The sequence below is a fragment of the Miscanthus floridulus genome, chromosome 16, assembly GCF_019320115.1.
Source record: "Miscanthus floridulus cultivar M001 chromosome 16, ASM1932011v1, whole genome shotgun sequence".
In the NCBI taxonomy this organism is placed as follows: domain Eukaryota; kingdom Viridiplantae; phylum Streptophyta; class Magnoliopsida; order Poales; family Poaceae; genus Miscanthus; species Miscanthus floridulus.
Genome location: NC_089595.1, coordinates 448,108 through 469,155, shown reverse-complemented (window position 1 = coordinate 469,155; position 21,048 = coordinate 448,108).

Here is a 21,048-nt window from a genome sequence, read left to right as displayed (position 1 = left end):
TATCTTTACATTCTTAGAATCACCATGCTAGAGTAGGATTGGAACCTAGGGTGCAAAACTTTTGTACGGTAGAACAATAGGAACACATTATAGGCACAAAGGGTGAAGTGGGATAAGTGTAGGGTTTAATTATTGCAAAGAATTTTAGAATTAGCCCAATTCACCCCCCTCTTGGGCATCTTGATCCTTTTAATTGGTATCAGAGCCTCGTGCTCACTAAATTAGGCTTAATCGCCTAGAGAAAGATGTCACATAAGGATGGACCTCCTCCTATCTTTGAGGGAGATGATTTTCCTTATTGAAAAATCCGCATGGAGGCTTACTTAGAAGCTCTAGATGTTGGAATTCTTAGAGCCGCCTCTCAAGGTTTCCCAAAACCTAAGGATCCCACACACCTTCAAGGCGATGAGGTCAATTATGAGAAATGGAATGCAAAGACTAGAAGCACCATCTTTAGAGGCCTTTGCAAAGATGTGTTTAACCGTGTGCGGAACCACAAGGACGCCCATGCACTATGGTCGGACATTTGTATGCTCCATGAGGGAACAAAGAGTGAGCGTGAGGAACGCTATCATCTAGTTATGAAAAAGCTTAATTCATTTGAGATGCTTCCAAAAGAAAGTGCTAATGAAATATACTCACGCTTGAATTTCCTTGTAGAGGAAGTCAATGGGCTTGGACTCACACAAATGCAACCATCCGATGTTGTAAGAAATATCTTGAGTGTCCTCCCCATTGACAAATATGGGCATATTGTGACCGTGCTCCATCAAGGTGATCTTTCCACCGCTACACCAACACAAATATTGAGAAAGATCATTGCACATGAAATGTATATGCACATCACACCACAAGATGGCTCTTCCTCCACTAAGAAGAAAGACTTGGCATTCAAGGCTAGCCAAGAGAACAAGGGTAAAGCAAGAATTGAATATGAGAGCTCAAGTGATGATGAAATTAATGATGCAAGTCTTGCTCTCATGGTGAGAAGAACCACCAAGATGCTTAAGAAGTTCAACAAGAACGGTGTCAAGTTTGACGGCAAAAAGAAGAAGTTCTTCACTAGCAATAGAAGGAAGCCAATCTCCAAGATGGATTGCTATAATTGTGGAGAATTTGGTCATCTAGCTCATCAATGCCCTAAGCCCAAGAAAGACAAGTACAAGAAGAAGTACAAGGGCAAGAAAGATGACTCAATTGATGAAGATAATGATGAGAAAAAGAAAAACAAGCCATACAAGAAGAAGGATGGCAAGAAGAAAGATCTCCACAAGAAGAAGAAAAATGGCAAGGCATACATCATCGGTGATTGGCTCACGGATATTGATTCATCAAGTTGCTCATCAGATGATGATAGTGAGAACGAGAAGGTGGCCACTATTGTGATTGACTCTTCACTATCTTCACCAACACCACCGACATCATCCTCTACACACCTATGCCTTATGCCCAAGGGTGAATGAAAGGTATCAAATGATGATGATAGTAGTGGTGATGATCATGCTAGCAATGATGATAGTGATAGTGATGATGAATTTGAAACACCTTCCTATGATGATCTTGTCAAGTTGCTTAACCAATATACTAAAATTATTAGAAAGACAAGAGCTAAAAATGAAAAGCTAGAATTTAAGAATGACTAACTTTTAGCTAAATGTGACATAGCGGAAAAAGCTAGTGTTGAGCTTAGAGAAGAAAATGAAGCTATGTCATCTAAACTCAAGGAGCTCAAATCTTCTAAGAAGGAGCTTAAAGAAAAACATGATAAACTTGAGGGGATATATAATGAGCTCATCACTAGCTACAATATGCTAAAAGAAGAATATACAAATCTCAAGATCAATCATGATAATCTTGTTGTTTCTCATGTGCTATTATCCAATGAGCCACATGATGCTCCTAACCATGTTGTTAAGATTAATATAGCTACATCATGTGATGATTTGATCATTGAGAGCATTGAGCATGGTTCTAGTAGAAAAGGCAAGCAAGTGGTTGAGTCCGACAACTATGATGAGTATGTCAAGATCAAGAATGAGAATGAGAAGCTCAAGAAAGACCTTGAAAAGCTATCAACCACCAACACTATTGTGATAGAGAACCTTGACCATGATAGTGATCTAGCTCTTGGAGAATGAGATGCTCAAAGAAGAGAACAAGAGACTAAAGAAAGGAGAAAAATCATGATGAACTCAAAGAAGAGAACAAGAAGCTCAAGTTAGAAAAAGAACATGTCAAGACCGGCTTGAGCAAGTTTATAAGAGGTCAACATCTTCAAAGTGAGCTACTCATGAACACCGTCATGAAGATAGATAGAAGTGGAATTGGGTATTTGGCACATCAAGAGAAGAAGGCTCAAGCTCAACACCAACAACAACATAAGTCAAAGCCAAAGCCAAAGAGGTGTTTTGAGTGTGGACAAGAAGGTCACTTTGCCCATGAGTGTCAAACTCCACCACCACAACTATTACCCAAGCATGCTAGACCTTTTGCTTTCAATGCTCATTACATGCTTAGAAAAGGACTCTAGTGGAAAAATGAAAGTCATGTTCTTAGGACCTCTCAACAAGAATAGGCCTAAAAAAATTTAAGTTGCAAAGTCACTTGTTGAGAAAGTCAAGGGCCCTCAACAAGTTTGGGTCCCTAAACAAGCTTGATCTCTTATGTGTAGGTGAACTACAAGACCAGTGGAAGTCATTGGGTAATTGATAGTGGTTGCACTCAACATATGACCGGTGATCCTCGTATGTTCACCTCACTAGATGAAGAAGTTGATGGTCAAGAAAGAATTACATTTGGTGATAATTCAAAGGGCAAAGTCAAAGGATTGGGCAAAGTGGCAATATCAAATGATCATTCAATCTCAAATGTGCTATATGTTGCTTCATTGAGCTTCAACTTGCTATCCGTTGATCAATTGTGTGATCTTGGCTTCCAATGCTTGTTTACCGAGAAGGAAGTGGTTGTATCTAAGAAAGATGATGATCAAGTTATATTTAAGGGATTTAGATACAACAACCTATATCTAGTTGATTTCACTTCTGAAGATGCCAACTTGAAGACATACCTATTTACCAAAACATCATTTGGGTGGCTATGGCATAGAAGACTTCCTCATGTTGGGATGAGCTCACTCAAGAAGCTTATGAAGAATGAATTGGTGAGAGGGTTGAAGGATATGAAATTTAAGAAGGACAAGCTTTGTAGTGCATGTCAAGCCAACAAGCAAGTTGCAAACACTCATCCTACAAAAGCTTTCATGTCAACAACAAGAGTGCTAGAGCTCCTTCACATGGACTTATTTGGACCAATAACTTACAAGAGTTTGGGAGGATGTCTTTATTGTCTTGTGATTGTTGATGACTACTCTAGATATACATGGGTGTTCTTCCTTCATGTTTCAAGAAGTTTACCAAGAGAGCACAAAATGAGTTTGAAGTGAAGTTCAAGAAGATAAGAAGTGATAATGGAAAAGAGTTTGACAACACAAACATTGAAGATTATTGTGATGAAGTTGGGATCAAGCATGAGGTCTCTGCAACATATACTCCTCAACAAAATGGTGTAGTTGAGAGAAAGAACCAGACACTTATCACACTTGCAAGAACAATGCTTGATGAGTACAATACACCTAAAGCTCTATGGGTGGAAGCTATCAACACCGCATGTTATGCATCCAACCGCCTATTCCTTCAAAAGTTTCTTAGCAAGACACCTTATGAGTTGCCCAATGGGAAGAAGCCGGACGTCTCATTCTTCTAGGTATTTGGTTGCAAACGCTACATCTACAAGAAGCGGCAACACCTAGGGAAGTTTCAAAGATGTTGTGATATTGGTTTTCTTGTTGGTTACTCATCAAAGTCCAAAGCATATCGAGTATTTAATCATGCCACTAGCTTGGTTGAAGAAACATATGTTGTGGAATTTGATGAATCTAACGGCTCCCAAGGAGCACATGAGAATCTTGATGATGTAGGTGATGAACCATTGAGGGAGGCTACGAAGAATATTCCAGTTGGAGACATCAAGCCTAAAGATGATGAAGATGGGAGAGTACAAGTGATTGATCCACCTTGTTCATCAAATGTGCCACAAGATGGTGATAAAGATGGGAGAGTAGAAAATAAAGATACTCATGTCTCTCATGATCAAATGGTGGCACAAGCTCAAGATGTTGATGCTCCACAACCTTCCCCTCAAGTGGTTGATAGAAGAAATTCACCTTTACTACAAGCTCATCCACAAGATCTCATCATAGGGAGTCCTTCAAAGGGTGTAATAACTCGATCTCAAAAACTTGCTTTATTTATTGAACATCACTCTTTTGTCTCTTGTGTTGAACCTAAGAATGTAGAAAAAGCTCTTCAAAATATGGATTGGATAAATGTCATGCATGAAGAGTTGAACAACTTCACTCGCAATGAAATTTGGACTCTTGAAGAGCGACCACAAGGTGCAAGAGTCATTGGAAGAAAGTGGGTGTTCCGCAATAAGCAAGATGATCAAGGCGTTGTAGTGAGAATCAAGGCAAGACTAGAAGAAAAGGGGTTCTCTCAAGTTGAAGGGTTGGATTTTGGAGAGACCTTTGCACCGGTTGCAAGACTTGAAGCCATTCGTATCCTCCTTGCATATGCATCGCATCATAAAATGAAATTATATCAAATGGATGTTAAAAATGTATTTTTAAATGGCTTCATAAATGAACTAGTCTATGTTGATCAACCTCCCGGGTTTGAAGACCCTAGATATTCTAATCATGTTTATAGGTTGTCCAAGGCGCTATATGGGCTTAAGCAAGCCCCAAGAGCTTGGTATGAACGCCTTTGGGATTTCCTCGTTGAGAAGGGCTTCACCATTGGGAAGGTCGATACCACACTATTGACCAAGAAGCTTGATGGAGAAATCTTCATTTGTCAAGTATATGTTGATGATATCATCTTTGGATCATCAAATGAAGATTATTGTAAAGAGTTTGGTGAAGTGATATCGAAGGAGTTCGAGATGTCAATGATTGGAGAGCTTACATTCTTTCTTGGTTTTCAAGTCAAGCAAATGAGAGAAGGGATTTTCATCTCTCAAGAGAAATATACCAATGATCTTCTCAAGAGGTTCAATATGGATGAATATAAGCCAATCAAGACACCAATGCCATCTAATGGACATCTCGACCTAGATGAGGGAGGTAAAACGGTTGATCATACTCTTTATCGCTCTATGATTGTGTAACACCTCTGGTGTTACGAGCTCGTTTAGCACCGCGATTTAGGCCTAAGAAAAAATTTCAAAGCGAGTTTCTCAAATTTTTTATTTAAAACATACTTGAATCGATAAGCGAATCTGGCATGACTTAGTTTTGTAGACTCAAATAACGTCCAAGTTAGATTACTCAGTGCGTAAAGATATTTATGAATGTCGAACGACAATTCTAGCCAATAGATAGTGAACGGTTTGTTCTATTAGATTAAGCATGAAAAGCAACTCTTATAAATAAAATAAAATCCATTAATAAATAGAATGACATATATATAGCCTTGGTCTAGAGACATGTTTACATAGAGACTCGTTTCAGTCCCTACAATAATTTGGTAGCGTTCCCACGATAGCTGTCCGTCTGGCCACTTCATAAATTTAAGTGATGGTGTGAAAGCACGAACTGATGAGAGAGAGAGAGAGAGCGCAACAGTTTTATTTATTTTCCTAGCGTGCAGCATACTTGTCTGGCATTGCAACTATGCACCGTCTCGTCCATGCCACTGTTGTCCTATGACCGGCGCCTTGTGCGAGCGTCCTTGCTGCTGCTACGCGGCCGCTGCCTTTTGCCTGTAAGAAAGATGGTCGGCCTACTGCTCGCATAATCTCGTCGACCTGCAAAGCTACCGAAGCACGCACGCTGTCCCAGCATTAATGAAGTTGGCCATGTCACTCACGTTGTTTTCTTCCTTCTTTTCTATTTTTGCTGCCTCGGTCTTGTCTTGCCTGGCTCTACGGTCTGTCCTTGCTTGTCCTTATCGCCTCTGCTTCGCCAAGCCATCCAGCTCCGCTGCTCACTTGCTCTCTGCTCTCTGACCTTGCTTGCCTTACCTGCCTCAGCTTGTCTCTGCCTACTGCAGCCTTGTCTCTGTCTGCCTCGGATTTATCTGTGTGTTGTCCCTGCATTCGCATCCAAGTGGAGGCTGAATCCACAGCATTGCTCCTCCTCTCCCCTGCTCTCTGGTCCTCTGTGTGTAGCGCCATCGTCCCCTCCCCTTCGCCACCGCTGAGTGTCGGTCGGGCCACGACCACCCGCGCCTGCGGCCGAGACGACCATAGCTCCACACCACTCCTATTGCGCCTACTGTGCTATCGTCGAGCCGCTTCTCCCACCCGTCGTCACTCGGTCCCCCCCCCCCGCGCACGAAGCCACAGCCACACTAGCCCACTACTCCATGCGCGAGCCCCCACGACTGCTCTGGACTGCTATCGTGCCCGTGTGCCCACAGCGCCACCCCTCCTTTCTCCTTCCCGCTGCCTCACGCGAGTACCCGACCACAACCATGACCTGGCCGGCGTCAATGTCTCATCGAGCCGCCTCCTTCCTCCTTGTTCTAGAGACATGATTCACGCCCTCCAGTGCGCCCACCATGGCTGTGTTCGCCGATGATGAGGCGCTGCCCTGTAGTACATCCGCCAGGGGTCATGCGTCGCCACGCCGCGTGTCTCATTCATCGTCGTCACGCTACACAGCCACCGTGCCTGGAGCGCCCGCCCACGTGCCCACGCCACTCCCCCTCCGCTGCTGCGGCCTCACAGCACCCCCGTCGTTTCCCTTCCATTCGCCGGAGCCACGCGTAGCTCCGCCTGCCAATCCGCTGCTGTGCGCGTGCGTGGCCAGGGTGCCGTGGGCCACCGCTGGCCATGCTGCCATCGCCCATGGGAGCGGCTGATGCCCTTGCTGCCCCTGCACACTGCCTCCACCACCGCTGCGTTGCTCCTCCCTGGCCCCATAGCGCCATTGCCGCCACCGCCGGTTGGTGGCTCTGCTCAGTGCTCTGCTCTTGAGGAAGGGAAAAGGTGAGGAAGCGCGAATAGAAGTCTTTATCGGGTTCGTTTTGTAAAAACGCTAGACTCATAGGTTTACAAATAAGGGCGTAGTTAGTTTCAGGTAAGCTTAAGGGCCCTTTCACAAATGTGTCATCGCCGCCTGCGCTGCACTGGGCTACGCTCGTCCGCACGTGGGCCAGTCTGCTGTGCTAGGCCGCTCGGGCCCCGTTTCCGCGATGGGTGGCGCTCACCATGCCTGGGCCGTGCGTCTACGTGGGCCGCCAGTCTTCGCTGGGCCACGCGGGCGTGTCCTCGCCTGAGCCGCCTGTGCCTAGGCCATCGAGCGCCCGTCCAACTGGGCTGCCTTGGTCGATGGTCTAGGCCGTGCTGGGCCATTGGGCCGAGGTCGTTGCCTCCAGCCTTTTTGATTTATAGAATGAATTCTAATTTGGCTTGTAAAGTAAATTTGTAAATTCAAAATAAAATTATATAGATGTCCAAAAATGGTAAAACCAATTTTGTTAGGCTCCTAAAATCATGATCTATCTATTAGCGTATTTGGTTCATATAGTTGTAAAATGTTTTTAGGATTTCTCTAATTATTTTATCATGTTTAATATTGTTAAAAGGTGACCTTGTAGGATTTTCCGTGATAAGTCAGTGATAGTGTTGACACTAAAAATTTTACAGTAAATTCCTAATAGTATTAGCTGCTCACTGTAATTTTTGTAGCTCTAGAATAATTAATTTGCTAGATAGATAATCATGTCTTATTTCGAATAATGATTAAAGCGATGGAATGAAATAATGAAACAACTTGGGTTTATATAACTAAAATAAATGTTGGGAAATAATGTCTTATTCGACAACATGTATATGTAGATTAGTATGTTAGTTGTTAGAACTAGCTCGTTAACTTGAAAGGCGTAAATCGTATTTTTCAAATCATTGTGGCAGTTGATTAATTACGTCTTTGCATTGCATCGCATTGCATATCATAATAGGGATGTCGATGGATCACGGAGTCATCGAGAGTTGCTGGAGAAATGGTGCTTTTGGAGATTGAGTCGCCATGATAGAAAGCTAACTTCTGATTATATTTTTACCCAGGCAAGCCCCGGTGCATAACCCCTATTTTGCTGCACTTTAAATTATATTTGTGCATTAAGTTTTATGGAGTTGAATAAAACCCACTTGCAGATATATATATCTTTATCCTATGAGTCTTACTAGTATGATAGGATCGGGTAGATTGCTATGCTATAGGACCCGGTAGAAGTCGAGTGATTGCCTGTCACTCGCGAGATATAGGACATATGTTACTGTATCATTATCACTTGGAAAATATAAATGGTGGAACGAAAAATGGTGACCCGGCAGGGATATGGTTTGGGTATTGGTGGGTGTAAGAGGTTGTGTTGTCGCGGTCGTGGGGCATAGCTTGGTTACATTGCTTTCCCTGTCTGTGTCGGTTAAGGACCAGCCATTGCATAAGACTCTAAGTCAAGTCACAGACTTATTATCCTGAGCACATACTTGAGTATGGGCGCTTGGAAGACTTGTTACTCTTTTGTCATGGGTTCTGGCTCTTTCCGGACCGACTGTCATGGTGGTTTTTGGGTTAGGAGGTCCTTGCACCGCACTGAGTCCGGGACTTAGGGATGGGGTCTTGGAGTCCTAGTTTGGATGGGGATCTAGACCCCATGACAGGAGGGTAGTGGGTTGGTCCTGCTTGTGCCTGGGGTACAAGCGGGGCGTGTGTTTTCGGGGTACCCAGCTAGGGGCATTGATTCGCGAATCGCCGAGCAATCCGGTACGGCTTGTTTTGTGTCTAGCACCGTAGTAAGAACTGGAAGATAAAAGATGGAAAAAGGAAATCTGATTGCTTACCACCTGCTTGAAAGTAGCATAGGTGTTTACATAGAACGGTTAGTTAATGAACTAATGCACTACTAATAAAAATCGAACATAAGAACACACTTTTAGTAATGCTCATGCAGATGCAATAAACCCACCAGCCAGATAGCCTTGCATATCCTTGGAGTCTTTTTTTTCCTCCTATCGGGTAAGTCTTGCTAAGTACAATTGAGTACTCAGAGTTTTATTCCCCTTGTTGCAGGTGATAGGTGGATGCTAGAGCTGACCCTTGTGTGTGGATTCCTCCTAGTGGGCTCAGAGAGGATTTCCTTTATGCTGCGATCATAGTTTTTATTTATAACTCTTACTAAATGTTTTTATAAATAAAAGTTTTATAATCTGTTGTCCTAGTTCACATATCAATGCTTCATCATACCATGAATAGATAATTATTTCCGCTGTAATTCTAATCACATGTTTATATTCCGTTGTTACATTAAATTGTTCATAACTTTGATAAGAGTACTACATTTCGCTGTTATAATAATAAATATTATACTCTGATGTTGTATTAAAAGTGATATAAGAAATGGTTAATAATGATGTAAACTTTATTCTCTCATTTATGATCCTGATGGAAAAATGTGGATTTTCAGGTTCTCCCTTGGGGTGTGCCCGATGGAACCGAGTAATTTAGCATTCTCCCTTGGGTACTTAGTATCTAATAGAAGACGAGCACTCCTAGGAGGCATTCGATTAGGCGGTTCTACCACAGATTGGTAGCTCATTATATTTGACCGCATCTAGGCCCGACATCTTATTTAGTGTGTGCATGTGTGCTAGATTTCAAGCTAATCCTAAGGAAGCTCATTTGGTTGCCGTTAAAAGAATCCTTAGGTACCTTAAGCACACACCAAGCATTGGTCTTTGGTATCCCAAAGGAGCTAGATTTCAACTAGTTGGCTATTCTGATTTGGGTTATGCCGGTTGCAAAATTGATAGAAAAAGCACATCCGGAGGGTGCCATTTGCTTGGTAGATCACTAGTGTCTTGGTCCTCCAAAAAGCAAAATAGTGTGGCTTTGTCCACCGCCGAAGCAGAATACATTGCCGTGGGTGCTTGTTGTGCATAAATACTTTACATGAAGCAAACTTTGCTAGACTATGGTGTAGTTCTAGAAAAGGTACCTCTTTTGTGTGACAATGAGAGTGCGGTAAAACTTGCTAATAATCCGGTTCAACACTCTCGCACCAAGCACATAGATATCCGCCATCACTTTCTTAGAGATCATGTTGCTAAAAATGATATATCACTAGAAGGTGTAAGGACCGAGGATCAATTGGCGGATATCTTCACTAAACCGCTAGATGAGGCTACATTTTATCGGTTGAGGAATGAGCTCAATGTGCTTGATTTTAGTAACTTCACTAGAAATTGAGCTTGTGTTGTCTCTTGCATTGCATTATAATATACAACATGTTTAATTTTTGGTAATGCATTTAGGGCTTGTCTAACATGGTTAAGATAACTACTGAAAAGCGTGTGAAGAAGCTTAACCTTGGATCAAATTTGACATGCAACTATAATTACTTTTAAGTATTGCATTGCATATGCATGTGTGTTGCTTTGTCATTTTCTTTCGATTACCCTTTTATTACCTATTTTCTTAAACAAAAGTATAGCCTAAGGCAAAATATTTCAAAAAATTTGAGGGTTTGAGAGAGGTCACTCACATCAGTCCCAATTGGTGTTTATTTAGGTCTTATTGAAGTTGGGACTTGGTTGGGAACAGGCAGCACGAAGGAACATTGAAGATTCGCTAAAAAAGAGCGATCGGACATTGGATCGGACTCTGCTTCCAGCATCCGGTCAGTTCATATGTGGTGAACCGTTGCTGTACAAGAGTGATCAGATGCTAAAATAGTGCTCATCCTACATCCGGTCATATGGTGTCCCTGCATCCGGTCAAGCGAAGAAGACATTGTCAGGACCGACCGGACTCTGGCTACGTCCGGTCAAGAGTAACCGAATGCGTTCGGTCGTGACTTGAGAGGTTTTGGACCTCTCTGTTGTCGACCGGACTCAGGGTGGTAGCATCCGGTCGTTGCCACCGGAGCGTCCGATCAATGGAAATCGGGTGGATCTAAGACTCCTTTCCTTATCCATCTCGTGGGGGGCCACCATAATTTTTTCCTTCGCATCCACACTGCCCGTACCAATCTCGCCTACGCCGACATCGCCCGTGCCCTAGCCAAGTCTCCACTATCGTGCTCATTCCACGCGCGCAAGCCCTAGCCATGCCTCCACCATCGTGTCTCCACCGCCGTGCCTGCTTCGCTCTCCCGTGCTAGCGCCGCACTATGCCACCACGCCCATGCCGCACTACTCCGACATGCCCATAGCACACCAGCGCCACTACCTGCGCCTTCCTCGCCACAACAGCGCACCAGCACTGCTGCTGTCCTGTTCCATGCCATGCCAGCGACCAACTCCGTCGACCCGTCTCTGCATCCTCACCGGTGCCCTAGTCCGTCTCTGTCACCGCATCTTCTTGGCTGCTGCATCACAACTCCTAACCCTAGCCATTGTCGACCCAATGGTGCTCCATCGTTCATTCCTCTGCTAATTGGTCATCGGTTCGTCAGGTAGCAAGCCATCGCTTTCAATTTTGTACCTATTGCTTGCTTCCTAGGGTTTTGTATCTCTAGATGTATATTGTAATCATTCATATATCATATCTATTCTATCGTGTAGCGAGTCGGTGCTTTTGTGGTTGTCTTTGCAGTTGTCAGTGAACTCGGGGCCAAGCCTACGAGTACGGATCGAAGCCAAGCCTCGCGAGTGTTAGTTGGGAGTTGATTCTCATCTGTGGTAGTAGTACTTTTCATCTCTAGCAATGGCACGTGTCAAGAATGCCAGAGGTGGTTTAGGTGATGAGGATTCAAGGCCTCCGCCTCACTTGACTGGTCAGGGGAAAGGCAAGGTGAAGAAGACTACAACAAAGAAGCAGAAGCTTGTTGATGTGGAGGTTGAGCGAGCAGCAGCAGCAGCAGTCACCGCTGAGCAAGTAGAGAGAGGTGGAGCTTAGAGTGGTGTCCGTATTGTAGACTAGCTATCACCAGCTCAGAGGGCCACCGTCAAGAGGGTTGAGAGTCTTCATGGTAGTCCAGCTGGGACTATCATGCTTGGAGGACAGCGTGTCGCTTTAGAGGAGAGTCAGCCTCAAGGGGAGCTAGAGTAGCAGACACAGCTAGCAGAGTAGTCAGAGGATACTTAGCAGGCAGAGTAGACCAAGGATATAGAGCAGGCACCTTAGCCATAGCTACAACTCTCTAGTCGTACTCGTACTCAAGTGTCGGCCTGAGACATAGAGGAGGGGCTCTTATCCACTTCCTAGACCATAGGGTCTGCCTCCAGTAACTCACCTTGATTTGAGGGCAGCCACAGCCAAGCAAGTGCAGTAGCTCCACTTCATGCAGTTTGAGGACTGGTTTCCACCAAGGTGGGATGAGCGTGCTTCTAAGCACTTCTATACACCACTATAGGAGGACTTTCTACAATGCTTATCTAAACAGTGGAGTTGCATTTAGATCTTAGAGATTTTGCTCCATTGAGTCACTTGTTGTAGCAGCAGGCGAGTAGATTTGTCCCCATCTATCATATCTGCTAGGGTTGACAGACCTTCTTGGATGGACTGGCCGCTATGTTCCATCATGGGTCCGTGAGTTCTACTCTTCACTTTGGATTGACCCGTGGCATAGATTCATACACTTTGCATTCAGAGGCCGTGACTACAGGCTATAGAGCTCTAGGGTCAGAGAGATCCTTAGGATTCCAGAGTCACCCATTCACCTTCATGAGGTTTGCTATGGTCAGATAGAGCCTCCCAGAACCCTCATGGTGGGCTTGTTCCACCCACCGATCTTGTCCGACCATGCTTCATAGAGCCATTTGGCGAGGGGTCGATCAGGACACCACGAGACCTTACTCCTATAGCTCGGCTTCTTGATGCTATCATGAGGAGGACTCTGCTCCTGAGGATGGGTTACTATGAGGGATTAACTCGCATTCAGTTATGGTTGGTGAACTCTCTGGTGCAGCAGACAATATTTGATATTTGGGATGTCATTCTTTCAGAGATGGAGGACACTCTTGTAGAGGGGTTCAGAGGTCATAGACAGCTGCCTTACACTCACTGGATTACTTTCTTGATTAGAAAGGCAGTTACACAGAAGTCCCCAGAGACAATGACTGAGTACACAGGTGCTACTATAGAGTTCCCTCCTTGTAACATGACTCAGATGCTCTGCCACAGTAGTGTGAGGACACCTCGCCAGCCAAGTCATCGCCCAGAGGCCCCAAAGACAGCAACCCAACAGGATGAGATCATCAGGGGCATTGTAGCGACAGAGGAGGAGAAGCTAGATGCTCAGTAGGAGGGTGTGGTCGAGAGCGACCCTAGTGACAGTTTTGATGATGATTATCAGGCTATTCCTCAAATGCCTCCTCGACCACATGATAGAGAGGCCAGTGGCTCTAGCTCAGCTCCATAGGCACCGTAGACAGACCCTGCTCTTCTAGCAATTCTTGAGTAGATGAGGCAGGATTAGGCATGCTAGGCCCAGGAGACCGTAGCTACACTAGCATAGGTTCAGGCTAGATAGGACAAGTTCTAGAGACAACAGTAGGCCATACAGCAGCAGCAACAGGTGTTTACACCAAAATTTGGAAGAAGAATTATAGGGACTCGAAAGCTCCCAAGATCATGTAATCAAGGAATCAATTGCATGTAGGTCAGTATCAGCTGATTTGAATGCAACACTGGAATCGGCTTTCTTCAGATAGCACCAGCAGATAACGACAAAGGCTACGATCGGCGCCGGGAAAAATATGTTGGACTCTACAAAATGGGAAAGATTAGGGTCCAAGTTATCTTAAATTCAGAATGTTTTCTCTTAGGCCAAAAATTGTGATGAGTCGTGCTTAAGTAGGAATCATGCGTAGGTTCTAGGTATAAATATTGGACCCCAGCTATTGTAAAGGACACACAATCAATCAAATACAAGTTACTTACTTTTTCGGCTCCAGCCACCCCTTAGGAGTAGGAGTAGAGTACATCTCGGTGAGTTCTTCAGCGAGCAGGGCTACATCGGTCTGACTGACCTCTGACTTATCTGTAAGTACCATCATGACTTATACTTCTGTTTGTATGGCTGCATCGATCCGGTCGACCTCCAATGTGACTCTGGTATAAGCTACTTATCGACTCTTGTTTAGTTCAAGTACGGCTACATCAATCTGGTCAACCTCCACTTCTTGAACTAGATTAAGGTCAAGTTATCGGCTCTATCTAAGGGTGGCGTCCTTTGGGTAGATTCATTAAGTTACCGATATTGCTTATTGCTTTCATTATTTACTTAATTATAACAACATCACTTCGTTAGATTGGGATTGATCTAGATCGGCCTTATATCCTATTTAACCCATCGTTTATTAATCTAAACTGATCTAATCTGCATCTTTAAACGATGAGTTATGTTTTATCGGTTGTTTTATATCAATCTTGATCATGCATAGTGTGCGGTTAAGGCATGTTTGGTCTTGAATAGATCTATTGGCTAATGAGAACCATTCCATGGCCCGTTATCACGGTCTGTGTGATTCTGGCTCACACCCCACTATTAGCACCGTGGAGTGGGGATCTTTACTTGGTAGATCTATTCCTAATAGGGCATGACCTTAACTGTGCGCTATGCCTGAATCGACTGTTTTAGCCGATATCGAGTGTTTTCACATATGCAGTTCATGTCTCGAGATCGTTGAAGTAAAGATAGGTTGAAAGATGTGTTAGCCCCATGATCTTATTATTGTATTACAGACTGCATGATTCTGCCTCATTCCCCACTAATATTAGTAATAAGTTAGGGTCATCGAATTTATCGCTGTTTCTACGGCCTGCATGATTCTGCCTCATGCCCCACTAGTCATAACGATAGATGAGATCTAATATGTTCATTAGATTTATCTCTATTAAATGGTTAAATGATGATGAGCTGCTTCTTTTATATAAAAAGGGATTCGGTTACTTACAGTCATTGGCTTTGCATAAACTGATTATTGTTGACATCCTTTTGCCATTGACTAATATTTGTCTAAATAACGATATTCATCCTGAACGATAACCGATTTTTCTTCCATAACCCCATGAGCTTTAACTGATTTATTCTTATGAGTATGCTGGAATCGGCTATTTAGTCGATTTCCTTCCACATCGGCTCTTAGAGCCGCACATTCGGGACTATCTAGCAACACCAGCATGTTCTGTCTTAAATTACTGATTAGTTTTCTCTCCTTGTCAATTGCAGGGTCAAATTGACTGGCACGTCTTGGGAGGAGTGCGCAGGATCGATAATCCCTACGTTGAAGCTAGGCGGATCTCTAGCTCTATCGAGTAGACCCTTCTGGCTTGCTCGTGTGCCCCGGCATGGGACAAAATTTTTGTGCCGACACACGTTCTGGCACTCTTAGTGGGATACCACAATTGTCATGGCAGTTCACAACAACAACGACATCCTTATGGTACATTACAAAGACCTACCCGATGGAGATAAAGATGTCATCGGCAAAGCTATAGAAGAATTTCAGAACAAATGTTTGTTGTCCTACACCAAAACAAGTGACAATACAATTGTTCAGAAATATCCACTACCCAGAGTTCTGTTGCATGGGCAGACATATGTAGATGAAACTGAAGATAGGCGTTTTTTCACGAAAGCTATAAACAAGTATGTTCATGATGCCATATCGAACCATAATGAAATTTTCTTGAACACATTCCATAACACCATGAAAGAGGTGTTTCATGGGTTTCTAGTTGATCAGGTTGGACTGACTTATTACAACATTCCACATCCATCGACTCAAGTGACTAATCAAACCAATACCAGCCATCAAGAAGCAGCACTAGCTGGTAATGATGATGTCCAGGCAGTTCAGAGTTCATCTGAACAAGCTCAAGGAGTTACTACAAATTAGATATAGTATAATCTTAGATTGTCAGTGCAGCATGTGCAACAGCCGGTGGGGCAAGGTCAGAACCAGGTGATTAATTTTGGTACATTAGACCACATACCGTCATCGGCTCAAAAAATAGCACCATCAATTCAAAGGATCCGTAGAGATATAGATCCTATTGTCTATAAGCAGAGACTTCAAGCAGCAAACCAACAAATGACCCAACAGATAGAGATTCCACAGGGGTATCATTATAGCATAGATTATAACACCCTTCATATGATTTCAAATCCAGGGTATCAAGGCACATGAGATTTCAATCCACAGATGGGTCAGCAAGTGTAGAGAAATCCAAATTCACATGCTGATGAGTTGTTGCTAAAGGTGACCGAGATGATGAAGAATGAGTTCGGTCTAAAGCCAAAAGGGTTGACCTTCTCGTACAAATGCTCATATCCAGAATGGTATGATTTGGTCGCTCTTCCTACAAATTATAGGCTCCTAGAGTTTGCTAAGTTCACTGACCAAGACAGCACAAGCACAATAGAACATGTTAGTCGGTATCTTATATAGTTGGGCGAAGCATTCATTGAAGAGGCCCATCGAGTTCGTTTCTTCTCCTTGTCCCTGTCAGGCCAGCCTTCACTTGGTTTTCATCACAGCTAGTCAACTCCATTGCCAATTGGGCTAACCTAAAAAATAAATTTAATACATATTTTTATACTAGGACTGGAGAAAATAAGATTATAGATTTGACAACTATAATGCAGAAAGCTAATGAATCGGGCACTGAGTTTCTTCAGAGGTTCCGAGAAACTAGGAATTTGTGCTTCTCATTAAATTTGGCTGATGATCAGGTAGCCACTTTGGCCGTTCAAGGAATGCTGCCAACATGGAAAGAAAAGCTGCTGGGACAAGAATTAGACAACTTGGGTCAATTGGCTCAATGAGTAGCGGCGCTCAATAGCCAATTTCAGAGTATGCATAGAGATACTCGATTCTAGAAGAGTACCACAATGGCCGAAGCTTATAATCCATACTCGGTCAATGATGGCTATGAAGATGAGGAAGAAGAGATTGTCGTGGCAGAATGCAATTAGGGGAAAAAGACAGTAATGGTGCCAAATCCTTGGGGAATAGAAGTCAAGGAGAGCTATGACTTTGACATCACAAAATCAGACAAGCTCTTCGATTTCTTGCTTGAGAAGGGGCAGATTAAGTTGCCCGATAATCATGTTATGTTGCCCCCTGATCAGTTAAAGAATAAGAAGTTTTGCAAGTTCCATAACGCTATTTCTCATTCCACTAATGAATGCAGAATTTTCTAGCAGCATATATAGAGGGCTATTCAGCAAGGAAGACTCAAATTTGATACGCCTCAGAAAATGAAAGTTGATGATAATCCTTTCCCAAGAGATCAAAACATGGTCGATGCTAGACTACTCAAAGGAAAGACTAAGGTCCTGACGTCAACCAGATCAAGAGAAGCCAGAATAGTTGATCCTAAGATGCAAATATTGGTTGACGAATATAGAGAAATTAGAAGACGTCGCGACAAGCAAAAGAGCCGATATGAGCAGGGAGAAACATCAAAAGTTGGGGCAACAAAGTCACGGGTTACATCTCAAATTCTGTTGAATAAATGGCAGTGGCAGAAAGAAAAGGATTATCAGCATTGGCTAGAAGAGCAAGAATACCAGCATCAACAGGAAAAGAGAGGTATCAAAGAAAGCAAGCTAAATCACATTGGAATTGTCCTTTCTTCAGACATTGCTGGAACGAAGGTTTGAAGCTGTCTACTAGGAATGACTGTCCAGAGTGCAGCGATCAGTATCGGGAGTTTAGGCAATCTCAAGCCAACCACCGGTCTATCCATGCTCAAGATGCATATCATCATAATAACATGGATTGATGCTTAAAAAATGGAAGTGTTCATAATCGGCTTGGAAAAAGAGTTGTTGATCAAGATTGGGCTGATTATGAAGAAGAAGGCAATGAGAGAAAATATGTTTGGCAGGAAGACCAATGGTGTCCAGAAGGTTTGACAAGAAACCAGAAGAGAAGGGTGCAACACCTAAGGAATTGAGAGTTGGAACAGGCTCAGGCATCTAGTATACCTCAAGTATGGCGTGCTAAGCAAACAACCAATAGAAAGCAACCATCGGCTAATATTCAAATGGCTTTTCTGTTGCCATTAGAGTTCAGAGCTCCGACAGATCAAGAAGTTTATTTGGATTTCAATAAATTAGACTATGAAGAGATAGTTGCCAAGATGACGGTTATACAACATGCTATATTTGATAAACCAGTCAAGCATCGGCACTTAAAGGCTTTATATGTAAAAGGTTTGGTTGATGGGAAGCCGATGAACAAGATGTTGGTGGACGGAGGTGCTTCTGTCAATCTCATGCCTTACACCACTTTTTATGAGCTTGGCAAGGGACTAGGAGATCTAATTGAGACTGACATGATGCTTAAGGACTTTGGGGGTAATGCATCTAAGACTCGGGGGCAATGAACATCGAACTAACAATCGGGAGTAAGACTCTGCTCACCACATTCTTCGTCATCAATGGAAAAGGGTCGTACAATTTGCTCCTTGGTCGTGATTGGATTCATGCGAATTGTTGTGTACCATCAACCATGCATCAGTGTTTGATTCAATGGCATGGAGTTGATGTCAAGCTGGTTCGTGCTGATAAGTCTATGAGTATCCCAACAGTCGATCTGGTTTTTTGGGAACTAGGAGACTTCGAATGCTTTTCTATTAAGATATGGGAAGGAGGCTTCGTTAGAGTCAATAATGAAAGCCAACAGCCAATCCAAGCAGTCGGCTTTGAAAATTTGTCTTAATGGATAATCCAATAGATAGTACAAATGATAAACTAGGACATGGCTTCACATCAGCCGATGAATTAGAAGAAATAGATATTGGTTCTAGAGATAGACCTAGGCCGACGTATGTAAGTGCCAAGTTAGATCCTGAGTATAAGCGAGAGTTAGTTGATTTATTAAAGGAATTTAAAGACTATTTTGCTTGGGAATACTATGAGATGCCTGGTCTAGACCGATCAATTATTGAACATCGGTTGCCAATCAAACCTGGATATCATCCATTTAAACAAGATCTAAGGAGATTCAACCAGAACGTGCTTGATGATATAAAAAAAGAGACTGAAAGGTTACTGGAAGCAAAGTTTATCCGACTGTGTCGATATGTAGAGTGGATGTCGAATGTTGTCCCTATGTATAAGAAGAATGAAAAATTAAGAGTTTGCATCAATTTCAGGGATCTAAACAAAGCCACACCCATGGATGGTTATCTGATGCCGATAACTGATATGTTAGTAGATGCAGTAGCCAGGCACAAGGTTATTAGCTTCATGGACGGTAATGCAGGATATAACCAAATTTTCATGGTTGAGGAAGACATAGCAAAGACCGCTTTCAGGTGCCCTGACACAATCGGTTTATTCAAGTGGGTTGTGATGACCTTTGGTCTGAAGAATGTCAGTGCAACTTATCAAAGGGCGATGAATGATATTTTTCATAAGTTGATCGGTAGGATTGTTGAAATCTACATCGATGATGTGATGATAAAATACAAAGGGTACAAAGAGTATCTAGCTGATTTGCGGGGACTCTAGAATGCACAAGAAAATATGATTTAAAGATGAATCCTAATAAGTGTGCTTTTGGAGTGTTAGCTGGACAATTATTGGGTTTCATGGTCCATGAGAGAGGAATCAAAGTTGGTCAAAAAAGCATAAAAGCAATTGATGAGGCAGTTCCCCCGACTACTAAAATAGAGTTACAATCTCTGCTTGGTAAGATTAATTTCATCAGAAGATTCATTTCAAATTTGTCAAAAAGAATTATGTCATTTTCTCTCTTGTTGAAGTTGAAAATGATCAAGAATTCAAGTGAGGTGGCATACAACAAAAGGCGTTTGAAGAGATAAAAGAATATATGAAATGTTCACCTGTGTTGGTCCCTCCTCAGCAAGGTAAGCCTTTTAAGTTGTATATATCGGCTGATGACAAGACAATTGGATCAGCCTTGATGCAAGAGTTTGAAGGAAAAGAGCGAGTTGTTTTCTATCTAAGTAGAAGGCTCCTAGATCCAGAGACAAGATATTCTGCCACCGAAAAGTTATGCTTGTGCTTATATTTCTCTTGCACTAAGTTGCAACACTACTTATTATCGGCTGAATGTACGGTTGTTTCCAAGGCTGATGTGATTAAGCACATGTTATCAATGCCAATACTGAATGGCAGAGTTGGAAAGTGGATTCTCGCGTTATCAGAATTTAACTTGAAGTTTGAATCGGCTAAAGCAGTCAAAGGACAAATAATGGCCGATTTTGTTACCCAGCATCATAAGCCAAGCATTTATTATGTAGAGCCGATGCCTTGGACGTTATTCTTGATGGATCATCATGCAAGCAAGGTGGTGGCATTGGTATTGTTATTATTTCACCCTAGGGGCAAGTTTTGAGTTTGCTCTCCCAACTAAACCAATGATTACCAACAACCAAGCAGAATATGAAGCTATTCTTAAGGGACTTCAACTTCTTCATGAAGTAAAGGCCGAAGCAATTGAAGTATTTGAAGATTCATAGTTAATTATTAATCAGTTGATTGGCCTATATGAGTGCAAAAATAAACTCGAAGGGGTAAAAGCCGGTACGATGTGTATCGCCTATACGAGCAAAGCAAACGCGGATAAAGTGATGCATATAATATGAAGTACGAAGCAAAGGAAAATCACTCAAGACGGAGAAGTTATTTGCAAAATATCACCTATTACAAACTACAGGTCGGAAAACACTTTGGTTACTATATCATCGGCCTGGGAAATAAAGGCTATGGAGTTGACGGCGCTGAACAAATCCTCAACCAGGCGCTCATGATCCCCAGAGTGCGCCACAACTAGGAAACCATGGAGAAGAAACCAAAGTTTGTGGCCAGAATAGGCTTACACAGTAGCCAAGGCCATGGTAGCACCATGACGAATGCCATGCAAAGCGACCTCCCTGACACGGTTCAGGATGTCGTGCAGACGAACCACCGGGACGGCGCCTCTGGCATTGATGAATCTCGCCGCATAATCCGCAGCCAATCGGAGGCTTTCTAGTTGAGCGGACAAATCTAAAAG